The sequence below is a fragment of the Acomys russatus genome, chromosome 19 (genome assembly GCF_903995435.1).
Source record: "Acomys russatus chromosome 19, mAcoRus1.1, whole genome shotgun sequence".
Lineage (NCBI taxonomy): Eukaryota > Metazoa > Chordata > Mammalia > Rodentia > Muridae > Acomys > Acomys russatus.
In genome coordinates, this window is record NC_067155.1 from 49,184,964 (window position 1) to 49,198,766 (window position 13,803).

Here is a 13,803-nt window from a genome sequence, read left to right on the forward strand (position 1 = left end):
ATGCCTTCTCACCGTGCTGGTCTAGCTGCTGGCCTCTCTCCCTCTCCCCTTCCTCAGCTCAGCTGTACCTTAGGGAGGCTCACAAAGAGTGGGATTTGCCTTCTCATCTCTGCCCTTTGATCCTACTTTAATTTTTATCCACAGCCTTTATCCTTACACACTGAGTTTATGAATTCTTCCCGAGGAGTCGCCCCATTAACATGCAGACCTCATCAGAGCCAGCATCGTGTGGCTCTGGGTAGAGCCTCAGATTTCAGGTCGAATCCTCACCAGGGCAAGGTTGGTGTGACCTCCTGTATCTCCTTAGATTCCCAGAGATTCCCCACCCACAAGTGACAGTGTTGGAGGATGGGCCCTTTAGAAGGGAATCAGGACATGATTGAGAAGCTTCATGAATGCCAACAGTGTCACTATGATAGAGACCCTAGAGAGCCACCATGTCCTTGCCAAGTGAGGACATAGACAGAAGCTATCATCCGTGAATAAGGAAGCAGCCCTCACCAGTCACCAAGTCTCTGATGTCATGACCTTGGCTTTCCAGCCTCTAGATCTGTAGCGGATTGGCAGTGGTTTGATGTCACCAATTGATACTATTTTGTTAGCATAACCCCAGTGAAGGACAACAGAGGGGAAAAAAATTCTCTCCTTCGCACATGACAGTAGTAGTTCAAGGACCTGGGGCAGTGCACAGCACAGGGCAGATACCACTCCCCCCCCCCCCAAGTCTCAATCAATACTGCCTTCAGATTTCGTAGCATGGAGGCCATCCCAGGTTATACCTGGGGGCTCAGCTATGACGTGCTGCATTTTGCTGGAGTTTCTGTTCTGTGCTCTTGCCTCATAAGGGCCAGTGCAGAAGTTGCTATCCTGGACTGTAAGCTCTTCCCAGATAGTGCTGCATTTACAGAATCCTGGTGGGAAATTGATGCAAAGCCTTGTCTTTGGGGGGTGGGCAATGGCCTCGTCATGCCTCAGGATTTCAGGAGCATTGGGTGTTCCCGCACAGCATTATTCACCAGTCCCAGGGCTACCTGCTCCCATATTCAGGAAAAATTCTTCCTCTTATGCCTGGGGCATGTCAAATACAGTTTGAAGAAAATACCCAAACCCCCAAATCTGCATTTTACAGTGAGGGATGCCCTGTCTTTGGGGGAAGACATGTAAAATCCAGGTCACCATGGGTGTCTCTGAGATACGGCACATTGGAGCACTCACTGTCATAAATTAATTACAGTGCTGGGGGGCTTCAAAAAGTCAATTTAAGAAGTGCCTAAGAAGGAGCTATCAGGTAGGAGCGATGGTTTAGTTGGAAAACACTTACCGCACAATCGACTTTTAGCTAGGCAGTGGTGGCGCATGCCTTTAATCCCAGCATGTGTAGGCAGAGGCAGATGGATCTCTTAAGTTCAATGCCTGGTCTACAAGGCAAGTTCCAGGACAGCTAGAGCTACACAGAGAATCCCTTTCCTGAAACACCCCCACCTCCCGCCACCACCACCACATTAAAAATAAATAAATAAAGACAGGAATAGCAGTGTGCCTTGGAAATCTGGCTTTCTCAGCAAGTTCTATGCCAGTGAGAGAGTCTATCTCAAAAAACAAAATAGATGGCACCAAGATTGCTCTTTGGCCACCACACATGTATATCCTCATGCATATCTGAGCATTTCTATCAAAGGGGATATTTCATTATAAAAACCCATCTGTACAAGGTTGGTATGGGGGGAGGGGTCTCCAAGATGCTTGGCGCTCTCTCTCTCTCTCTCTCTCTCTCTCTCTCTCTCTCTCTCAGAATGGTTGCCCTTGTGCTCAGCACCACATCCCTCACCACACCTCTTCAGGTAGGGTAGGAGGTGTGTGCACAGTAGGGAGGGCTGTTTCTTCAAGGGGCTTTGTGCTTGATGCCCAGTTAGCAAACTTTTCTTTCCTTCTTATGTGTGGTCCAGGGACCACACTTGCAAGGATGGGGGACTTGAGTGGACAAGATGGGTATGGTTGCTTGGAATTAAATCCATCCTGATGGAGGCTGGGGAGATGGCTCAGAGGTTAAGAGCCTCTTCCAAAGGTCCTGAGTTCAATTCCCAGCAACCACATGGTAGCTCACAACCATCTATAATGAGATCTGGTGCCCTCTTCTGGCCTGCTGGCTCACATTGCAGGCAGAATACTGTATAAATAATAAATAAATCTTTGAAAAAATATCCATTGTGATGTCTCCTCTAAGACACAAGGAAGGTCTGCCTTCCTGAGGGCAGGGCAGGAGCATCTGCTTGCTGGTGACATCACACTCTCACCAGCAAGGAGAAGTAGGGTGACTCTATTGGTTCTTGTGTTGTCTCACTAATGTCCCTTCCAGACCGTGCTACTGATTCGTAAGGACAACCTTAACGGTGCCACGCCTCAAAGAAGGGCATCCTGTGTTCTCAGAGCTTGGTGAACAGGTGAGGAGAGTGGAAGGGGAAGGGGGAGGGGCTTGGGGAGGAGGGAAGGGGGAGGAGAGGGAGAGGGGAGGGGGAGGGGAGAGAGGAAGGGAAAGGGGGAGGAGCCCTACTTCTATTGGGAGTCATGAAAAGAACTCTCCATTGGGTAAGTGAACATTGGGCACTTACAACGTGATTATATAGAGCGGATGTGAGACCCACAGGCGTTCTCTTGTTGTCCCATGAGCTTTTTCTATAAGACAGGAAAGGAGGAGAATATGAGAGTCCTCACTTAACCTTAAGCCCACCCTGGGTCTGCATTCCCACCTCCACCCAGCCCAGAACCTCTGATTGGGAGCTTAATGCATGGACTTACTTCTCTCCTGCCTCCCCCCGCGCCCAATTCACAAAATTACTACATGTAGCTTTCTTTTTTATTTTTCCTGACTTCTACCTTGGAGTTCCCCTTTTAAGACTGGAATCATATTTTTGGTTAAAAAAAAAAAAAAAGTGAGCAAGAGAGGAAATAAATTCAATCTGTTGTGTAAATGGTGGCCTGTATTTGAGCTTTGTAGGGCTGAAGCCAGCAGGAGTTGGAAGCCCTGCAGGGAAATCCAGTGTCTTGGAAGGGACAGCTCTGATTGGTTCACACACTGCAGCTAGCAGCGTGCGTGTGTGCGTGCGTGCGTGCGTGCATGCGTGATGTGTATGGGTATGCTAATGTTTAGAATTCACCCAGCCCGGGGTGCACTCTGACTTAAGAAACAACTATAGATTTCCCCACTTCCCGGTCACGCATTCAGAGCAAGGGTCCAGCCATCTTTGACTCTGTGTGCGTCCTCACTTGACTCTGAACGCTACATGTCTTAGTGCAGCTGCCTTGCGCTCACAGCCATGGGAAGGAGCTAAGGTTCCTGCCACTACTCCAGCGTGGCTTGTTCCAGTTCTCCGGAGATTTGATGGTATAAAGATGGAAAGAACATGCCTCTAAGCATGGCTAAGCTGGAAGCTGTGGCTGTTGCGTGTCCGGGCTGCCTTGCAAACATTTTCTGAGACGGAAGAGAAAAACTGAGTCTTGATGTGCCCCAAACCCCTGCATCCAGCTCTGCCTGAAGCTAAACTTACGCATGAAGACTAAATAAATGGATATCCTTTTTCTTTTCTTATTTTACCCCTCTTCTCTTCTTTCCTCCCTGCTCGTGTGTGTGTGTGTGTGTGTGTGTGTGTGTATGTGTGCCCGAGGGTGCCACAGCTCATGCATGGAGGTCAGGAATAACTTTTGGGAATCAGTCCCATCCTTCCAACATGTAGATTCTGCTGATCAAGCGCGGGCCACCGGACTTGACGGCAAGTGCCTTTATCCACTGAGCCATCTCGCTAGCCCTTAATTTCCATTTTTCAAAGATAGTATGCTACAAATGTCGTGGACTTTAGCATCGGAACTTGTGTGTATCTCTCTCCCTCTTCCACGCCCCGACCCGTGTGTGTGTGTGTGTGTTTGTGTGTGTGTGTGTGTATGTGTGTGTCTATATGTTAGCCCACAGGAATTACCATGGAGCATGTGTTTCCCAACTCTGCGTCTAAGCTAGCTGCTTCGGCTCCTGCCATCTGCATCTTCATCCAAGCCAGAGGATGAGCAAGAGAGTCGCAAATGTGCATCTTTAAATGCTGTGACCCACCAGCAACACACGTCCCTTTTACTCATATCTGCTTAAAAAGGAAATACAGGCTTATGTTGGGTATTTTTGTTGTTGTTGTTGTTGTGCTAAAACATCGTGCCCAGAAGGGGTTTATGCAAGAAAGAGTTCCATCTGGGCTTAGGATTCCACAAGGATGAGGGCCCATCATGGTGGGAAGGCATGGCGATAGGCAGGCTGGCGGGAAGCTGAGAGCTCGCATCCTCAGGTGCACGTGTGTGAAACGGAGAAAGGAAACCGGAGGGAGAGTGAGGCTGTGGATGCTCACAGAATGGCTCACCCTTGGAGACATCCTTCCTCCAGTGAGACTGTACTGCTTAAACCTCCCTGAGCAGCACCACAACCAACCGCAGACAAAGTGCTCAAATATCCAGTCCTACAGTGGACATTTGTCACTCAAACTGCCACAGGTGCATTCTGGGTAGGTTGTATGGTGAAAGGAAGAGAGAAAGAAGATATGGGTGGGCATATACTGCAAGACTCAACAGTGGGCAAGGATGACTTATGTCAAATATTGACATAGACAATGCATGTGTGGCTTGCTCTGCATGGCCCTAACGTCCTGCTGTCCTGGAGTGACTGTTATGCAGACATCCTTTCCTTCCCCTCTGAGAAATTCCTGGGCGGGACCATAAGATACCGTCACCATAGCAGCTTGGAAGGGGCCTCATAAGCTTTGAGCCCTGGGCACTGTAGTAAAGCAGAGCTGGGCAGGAAGGCCAGGGGGGTGGGGCAGGCCATGGGGCCTCTCTCAAGGACATGCTGCTTCTGGGAGAATTAGGGTTTTCTAAAGTTAGAGAAAAATCCCAAGCATTCCACTTCTAATCTCTGCCCCCAATACTATGTACCTCAGTCTTTCACTAGCAGTACATGTGTCAGTTACATATTAACTAGTTATACTTGTACACGCCTCACTATAAGCCGAGCTCTTTCCTATGTCTGCAACACACACATGTCCCAGCCATTGAGAAGGCAGCATAATTAACTGGCCCGTGGATGGAGAAGAGGAGAAGGCTGGACAGCCTAACCCACCCAGGGTTTGCACAGCTAGAGTGCGTGCAACCGGAAATTCTTGCTAGGGTCTTCTGCCTTGGGCATCTGTAGTCAGAAGATCTCTGCACACACACACACACACACACACACACACACACACACACACACACACACGCACGCGCACAGAGAGAGACAGAGAGAGAGAGCGCACGCGATGGTTACCTTCAAAGGAATAAAGGAAGGAATTTAGATTGAAGCTGAAGATAAAAGAAAATATTTTCAAAACACTTCAAAAATTCACAAAAGGATTTTTCATGCAAAATAATTAATTTAGCATAATTAGGACAAAACAATCTATTTATATTTTAATATTTATTTATGTGTATATGGGCTCAGGCACACATGTGTGCGCAAACACATAGCACGGTGCACTCGTGGAGGGCAGAGGGCAGGAGTGGGTTCTTTCCTTCTACAATGTAGGTCCTAAGGATCAAACTTAGGCCATCACGCTTGGCGTAAAAACGCTTTTATCGGGGCTGAAGAGATGGCTTAGAGGTTAAGAACACTATCTGCTTTTCCAGAGGTCCTGAGTTCAACTCCCAGCAACCACATGGTGGCTCACAACCATCTATGATGTGATCTGATGCCCTCTTCTGGCATAGATCTAAAAAAACAAACAAACAAACAAACAAACAAACAAACAAAAAACCCGCCTTTACCCACTGAACCATCTAGTCACCTCAGTAATTGCTTTTTAAAAATCAAGTAAGAGAGGAGCAGGGATCTCAGTTACACACACACACACACACACACACGCATGCACACATATATAAGCACACATACATATGTACATATGCGTACATGGCTAAGGTCTTCTCAAGGAGTTATCTTCCCTTCCTACCGCAGCCTCTCTTCTGGAGGATGATGCCCTGGGCACTGACATGTGAGAGTAAGCAGGACCACAGGCCACCTACCCCTTCAGATGCCACCTGGATTTGCCTACATCTCCTTTTCTGTTCAAAGCAACATAGACAAGAGACCCCAGACAAGGAGGAAAGGCTCCCGGAATGCAGCCAGACACACCCCTCTCATCTCATTAATTGTCAGCCTGGTACTTCATTTTTTTTTTTTTTTTTTCTGCACAAATAAATCACTGGCCCAGAAAACATGAGCCTGATCTACGGGGACCCAGGAAGGGCAGGTCGGCCTCAGAGCCTCAGGACACGCTTGTTTCTTCCATGTAAGATGTCGCCTCTAATAAAGGGAGACGGCCAGAGCTTAACTGTGCTTTCCCCGAGGGCGTGATGTCTGGTACCTGAATTTCAATGGTTCTCACTGCAACACTGTTCCATCCCCAGGCTTCTGGCTCTCGAGCCAAGCCTATCCTGTCTTTGAGGCTAAGCTCATCTGGTAACCAAGGCAGCCTGTGCAATGTCTGTCTGGGGAATCTCTTATAGCCTGGCACCCAGCTTTGCATAAATATTTCAGTCCCAAGAAACACAGCTCAGTCAAACTCTGAGGTCAAAATCTCGTTTCCACAGACGGTCCTTTATCCTGGTAGAAGCTATGTTGCTGAGCAGAGTGTGAGGTGTTTCCTCACGACTCATTTGTTTATAGAGAAGGCCTCATACCATCCAGGTTGGCCTTGAACTCCTCATCCTCTTTCCTCTATTTTCCAGGAATCACAGGTGTGTACCACCATACAGTCTACGAAGTGCTGGGGATTGAACCCAGGCCTTCGTGCATGCTAAACAAGCACTCTAACAGCTGGGCCACATTCTCAGCCCTGTTCATTGCAAAGAAAAGCATATTTGCCACCGGACTTGCTATCTTGATTTCTTTTGAGATGCCCTATTACAAAATTGTGTCTTAAACCATTCTAGGTCTGGGTTTTGGGGGGTGCCCCACACTGGCATAGCTCACCTTCTCTTGTATTCATGGAGTTCAACACCCTTGTCTCACAGGACATGCACCTGCCTGTTTTATGGGTTGGCTAGGCGGTGGCGTGTCCATCTTTTACTGGAGCTGGCAAGCATTCAAGCCCACAGCATGTGTGGCAAGCTGATGTCAGTCACCCTAGGGCACTGACCCCCTCCACACAAGTCCTACTGCTGCAGGCTAGGCTTGGTATGGGCTGTGTGCCCTTCAAAGTGGCCTTGCCCACCACCCCATTGCCCATGGGTCTCTTTGAGGAGGCAGCCTGGGCAACAGTGTGAGCAGGAAAGGTTTAGCTAGCCGTCAAGGAGGCATGGGGTGGGTCGGAAGGAAAGGAGGCTGGGCATGGGGAAGGCGTTTGTTCCTTTAAATGAATCATCCTTACAGTGTCTGGGTGAGTCCTCGCTGAGAAGAACTCTCCCCAGGGCTTACATCTCATTTTGTAGCTGTCATCTCCCCAAATCATCTTCTCCTTCCTTGCAAGGAGAAAAAAAAAAAAAAATCCCAAGGTAATTGGACATGTCACCGTAGCTCCTGACAGAGCGAGGCCAAACTCCCTCGCACTGTGTGTGCGAACTAAGCGAACCCCTGTTGGAGGGGCCGAGTCCCCCAGCACCACTCCTCCTTGGGGGTTCAGAGAAGAAGTGCTGCAAAGAGTGTCCCCAATGTAGGGGGGGAAGGGAGGGGGGCGATGTGCCTTCTGAGTTAGGTTTTGATATGAGGTTTTGTCTTAACCAATGAGGCTTCGTTTTTAAATAGCTCATTTTGTTTTATTTTTTGGTTTTTCGAGGCAGGGTTTCTCTGTGTAGCCTTGGCTGTCCGAGACTCACTTTGTAGACCAGGCTGGTCTTGAACTCACAGCGATCTGTCTGTCTCTGCCTCCGAATGCTGGGATTAAAGGTGTGCGCCACCATGCCCAACTCATTTTATTTCATTTTTTAAATTCATGCCCAGGAAGGCCAGAGGAGGGTATCAGACCCCTTGGAGCTGGTACTGTAGGTAGTTGTGAGCTGCCTACCATGAGTTCTGGGAACTGAGCCGAGGTTCTCTGCAGGAACTGTAAGAGCTCTTAACTGCCGAGCCACTCCCCAGTCTCCCCAGATTCTCCAAGAGATTTTCATTTCCGTTTCCACTCATGCCCCATCATCCCTGTGCTTGGGGATGGGGGGGCCAGGGAGGTTGTTTGTGCCAGCATCCCTTCCAGGCACCTCTTCCCTGCAGCATCTAAGTAGGTCTGTGTGACCATCCTTCCCACTGGAGGACCAAACAACTTCCGGCTTCCTTCTGTATCATCCATTCTGCACTGTTCCATCCTGGCACCCATCCCTCTGTACACTGTTGTACCAAGTCTGTATCGCCCAAATGCACAGGGATGTCTCTCAGTCCCACATCTATAGCACATACTGGCTCAAAAGCGGTATTCAATAAGTACTTTGGTCACACGAGCTCAGATTGGCAACAAGAAAAAAAGAAAAATCACAAAAGCCTTGGTGTTACAAAGGGGGAGGCATGAGGACGAGGGAGGGAGCTGGCTTCGGGAGAGCATGGAGATCTGAGTTCAAATCCCTAGAGACCATGTAAAGCTAGCCCTGTATTTTCAGCAGTTCTACATGAGAGGCAGACACAGGAGATCCCCGAAAGCCCACAGCCCGGCTAGCATCGCATGTGCAGTGGCCAACAAGAGACTGTCTCAAACCAGCTGTAAGGTAAGGACGCCACCACTCCCTACCTCTGACCACCACATGCGCACCGTGATATGCATGTACCCACCCATGCACTCTCTCACACTAATAGACACAGATATAAACACATATATATGAAAAGCAATGGATGCACAAATAAGCCAAGAGTCTCATGCCACCTGTGCCTTGAGTGCTCCGAGGAAAAGACTCTCTGGTTGGATAATGAAGCGCTGACGCTGAATGGTCTTGCCCAAGCAAGGAAATGAAAGGAGAGTTACCCCAAAGTGCTCAGCTACCCTCTCTGATCTAGCTGATTTAAATGGCACCACAGACCTTGCCTGCGGATATCTTCCTCTGTGCGCTAATAGTGAGAGCTCATGAGAGCCCCAAGGCCTCAGTGACTGGCATGGTAAATTTTGGACACCATGCCAGGTGGAATATTAAAGTGGTTATGGACAGGTTGATAGTAGCCTCTGGATCAGAAACAGCTCTGTGGAATGTCAGCAGTAAAGTGGAGGGGGGGAAGGGGACAGGGAAGAGAAGAGGGGTGGTATTTCCAGTTCTGCCCAGGGAAAGAAAGGGCAAGAAGAAATGGCTATTGCATAGCTTAAGTTGTATCCGCATGCCAGTCAGAAGGAGCCACAAGAAGCCAGTGCAGATGGTTCCATAGCTACATCGAGTCACCAGGTTGGGTTGTAACACAGAGGGGCTCTTGCCTGCCTTTCCACATCACTATGATTTTTGGGTCAAATTCACTTTTAAGAAATAAAGAAGAGACTAGAGACATGGCTTAGCAGTTAAAAGCACTGGCTGCTCTTCTAGAGGACTGGGGTTCAGTTCCCAGCATCCACATAGCAGTTCAGAACCATCTGTAACTGCAGATCCATGTGGATCTGACGCCCTCTTCTGGTCTTAGAGGGTATTGCATACATGTGGTGTGTAGGCACATAGACAAAACACTTATGCACATAAGATGAAAAAAATTAAAGCAATGAAACTGAGGCTCAGAGATTAAGAGCACTGGTTGCGCTTCCAGTGAACCCAAGTTGAGATCTTAGCATCCATGTTGGGAGTCTCACAACTATCAGTAACTCCAGCTTTGGGAAGATCTTGTGCCCTCCTGTGGCCTCTGTGGGTACTGCATTCACATGCACACATAATTAAAAAAAAAAAAATCTTAAAAGAAGAAACAATGAGCTGGGCATAGTGGCACACGCCTGTAATCCCAGTGCTCAGAGGCAGGTGGATCGCTATGAGTTTGAGAACCAGCCTGGTCTACAAAGCGAGTCCAGGCCCCAGCCAGGGCTACACAGAGAGACCCTGTCTTGAAAAACCAAGAAGAAAAGAAGGAAGAAAAGGGAAAAGGAGGAGGAGAAGGAAGAGGAGAAGGAAAAGAAAGAGGAGAAGGAGGAAGAGGAGGAGGAGAAGAAAAAGGAGAAGAAGAAGAAGAGGAAGAGGAGGAGGAGGAGGAGGAGGAAACAATGACACTGGTATGGTGGTGTTTCATACATAGAGGCTGAAAGATTGAGCTAAAGGTCAGCCTAGACAGTATGTCAAGACTCTTAGCTCAAAAAGCTTAAACCAATCAATACATCAATTAGACGTAGAGGATGGGGCCATAGAGGCTCCTATGGCTGACAGGAGGACCCAGGGGCCTTTGGACCTGCATTACAGCCCAGCCAGAGGCAGATAGTCTTAGAGAAAAAAGGTCATAGATAATAAGTCCAAGGCCAGGATACTGACCTCCAGGGTGTTGAGGTCATTGTTAAGCCTGGGTGTATCACACTCAACTGGCCATGTTTGTTGTCTGGTCACTCTGACAGGCAGATGGTAGCAATGTAATTCAGTATGGCCTCCCCAGCCATATGACTTAGGTGTGTGTGTGTGTGTGTGTGTGTGTGTGTGTGTGTGCGCGCGCGCACACTATCCTTAGGGGTTTGTATATATGTGTGTGTGTTGTGTCTGTGTGCAAACACTATCACGCTATCCTTATGGGTGTGTGTATATGTGTGTGTGTCTGTGGCCACATACTATCTTTAGGTGTGTGTGTGTATGTGTGTCTGTGGCCACACACTATCCTTAGGGGGTATGTGTGTGTGTGTGTGTGTGTGTTGTGTCTGTCTGTGGCCACACATTATCACATTATTCTTAGGGGTGTATGTGTCTGTATGTGTATATGTGTCTGTGGCCACACACTATCCTTAGGTGTGTGTGTGTGTGTGTGTGTGGCCACATACTATGCTTAGGTGTGTGTGTATGTGTGTCTGTGGCTACACACTATTACACTATCCTTAGGGTGTATGTGTGTGTGTGTATGTGTGTGCATGTCTGTGGCCACACACTAGCACACTATCCTTAGGTGTGTGTGTGTGTGCCTGTCCCTGTGGCTCTTGCTGTGAGCATGCCACTCACATGGGTGGGGGAAAGGGCTGCTACCTACATTCTCCATTTGGTATTTCCGTGCTTTGAGTCTCTTCACTTGGGTGGTTGCATTTGTATCCTTCTTCTCCATAAACCTAAACCAGGATGGTTTTTAGCGATGGTTCAGGGGACACTCCAAAACCCACCTATGGGTATTAGAGGTGAAGGAGGCCATGTGACTACCCCTCTGCCATCGTGGTGGGCTGGCTGGCTGGCTGGCTTTCCTGCCCTCTCATTACAGCTGCCTTGAAAGTGTTTGACTTAGAGAAAGCGCTTTGCTGATGGCCGTGCAGTGACCACAAGGAAGCACGTGGACACCTAGCAAGAAGCATAGCTACCTATGCCCCATACTGAGCCTCCTTCAGCCAGCACTCAGCCTCAGTGTGCTGTGAGACTGCATGGGCCCCCTCCTCACCTTAACCCCTCATCCACAGAAGCCCTTGTGCTGCTACTCAAGCCAGCCCTGCCTTCACGCTCTGTTTACAACGCACACGGCAGATTCCCAGGCTGCTGGTGTTGTGTCGCAGGCCAGGGATGAGTGACCATCAGCCAGCAGACGTGTGACACAGAACTGTGGGAACAAGAGTGGGTACAGATTGCTCAAAGGAGGCAGCGCACACGGTGCATAAGCCTTCCTCAGCCTGAGCAGGAGGACACAGTGGGCCCAGAGCACTGACAGAAGACACCATCTGCACTTGCCAAGCAGGGGATGCCCAGCAGGTACAGGATGCCCATCTAAGGAGCTCCCTCTTCTTGGCACCTTGGCACTAGCCAAGCTTCTTTGATCCTTTTTAGGATGGACCTCCAGGGCCAGGCAGATAATTCTGGCTTATTCCCCTGTGGTCGCTCAGCATGAGTTGTGGTCTAGCAGGTTTGTAGCCATCTGAAGGAAGTCTGGCGGAAGACAGAAAGCTTCACGTGAGCTGACAACCAATTCTAACCATGCAGAAAACCTGAAAACAGCCTCCTAGGTGTCAGGCTGTGAGAATTTATGAAATGCAAGGAGAGAGCTGGAGACCAGAAGGCCTCCAGGAGAGGTCAAAAGACAGGAGCCCTGGGAAAAGACTCAGGGTGGATGAACCAACATGCCTTGTTCTTTGTTTTTCTAAAAAAAAAGTTGTAGCAGAAGGGACTGGGAGATGGCTCAGCAGGTAAAGGTGCCTGCTGCCAAGACTCATGGTCTGAGTTTAACCCCTGCGACCCACGTGGTGGAATGAGAAAAAACAACTCCTGGAAAAATGTTGTTCTCTGACTTACATACACATGCCCTAGTATGTACCCCCCTCCCCTGATTCCACAGCCACAAATAAAGAAAGGAATATAATTTTAAGAGTTTACACACCAGTAGACACTTTCTCTTGCCAAAGCCAGCAATCGCCATCCTGGCAGGGTCCTGGTCATTTGTGATGGAAACACATGAATCCCTTCCTAGTCACCATTGGGTTGGTTGGTGAAGGGTTTGGGGAGGTGTGCTTTGGGTTTTGTTTTGTTTTATTTCTGGTATATATATTTTGGTACTGGGTTGTGTAAGGACATTTTCATACATGTATATAATGTATTTTTGCCGATGAAGGTTTTGAAAGGTGGTTGCTGTTGCGGATCCGTTAACAAAGACGGGTGACCTCAGTCGAAGAGTGATTGACAGCATAGGAGGAAGTCCCACCTCCCTGCAGTGGTAGCATGGCTGGGAGAAAACAGACTAGACCTTGACTCTGCTCCCGCTGTCTACCCTAAGCCAGAGTGGACACTTTTTTTCAAGGACCCAGGATTCACAGGGGTGGCCCGTGAGGACATAGACTCCCACAGGTGTCCTACCTTAGGCATGCTGTTCAGACTCACAACCACAGTTTCTACCCAGCACTTTTCAGTCAGTGTATACACAACCATCTGTAGACAGATGACTCAGCTGATAGGATGGGTAGCAAAGAGAGGTAGACGCAATTGAGGAAGTTAGTGGGGGGCTAACATCCTCAGGCTATTGGGGGGACCCTAGAGCAAGGTGGGCTAGGTGGACAGCAGAGACACTGGGTCTGGAGCCGGGGTTGCTCTTTGCAAGTTTGGTCAGCAACACCAGGATTATTGGTGGGGTGAAACTGAGGGAGACCGCTGCTCTGCAGAGGGCTCACACAGAACCCTGACATCCTCCCTCTTCTTCTTGTGTTTGTTGTCCATAGGGAGCACCATTTTCATCACCCCTATCTGAAGGGTCATGGGACAGGTGACACCTCACAGATGGCTTCCTCACAGAACAAGCAGTCGCTGGGCCACACCACAGTGATCCAGAAAGCACAGAGGTGGTGTGCACGGCCATTCAGGACACCTTCTGAGGGAAGCCTCACCAACCTCATTGTCAGAAACAGCAGTCCGGCTCCCACCCCCTCCCTGCTTCCTGTCCCCAGTGTGAGACCACTAGCTACAGAGAAACGTGCGCTCCTGGCCACTCCCTGCAAAACCAACTCACACGCATAGCAACCTTCCTTGGTAGGCTGTATGCACATCGGCAGGAAAAGACCTCCTCACCTCTCCAAACATACCGAATGCTTAATGAATTGATGGCTGGGTTGGCACTCTGAGAAGTACCCTCAGACAGAAACTTGAAGTGGCTCCTAGTCACTCTGACATTCCTGTAACATTTTCTAGAAGATGCCCAAGAAA

General features: G+C 49.0%; 1 protein-coding gene across 1 annotated transcript in view; it reads right to left on the reverse strand.

Moving 5' to 3' along the window:
- Positions 1 to 13,803, reverse strand: part of Tmem132c (transmembrane protein 132C) — a 300,746-nt gene that overhangs the window by 113,171 nt on the left and 173,772 nt on the right. The gene's annotated exons all lie outside the window — the stretch shown is intronic.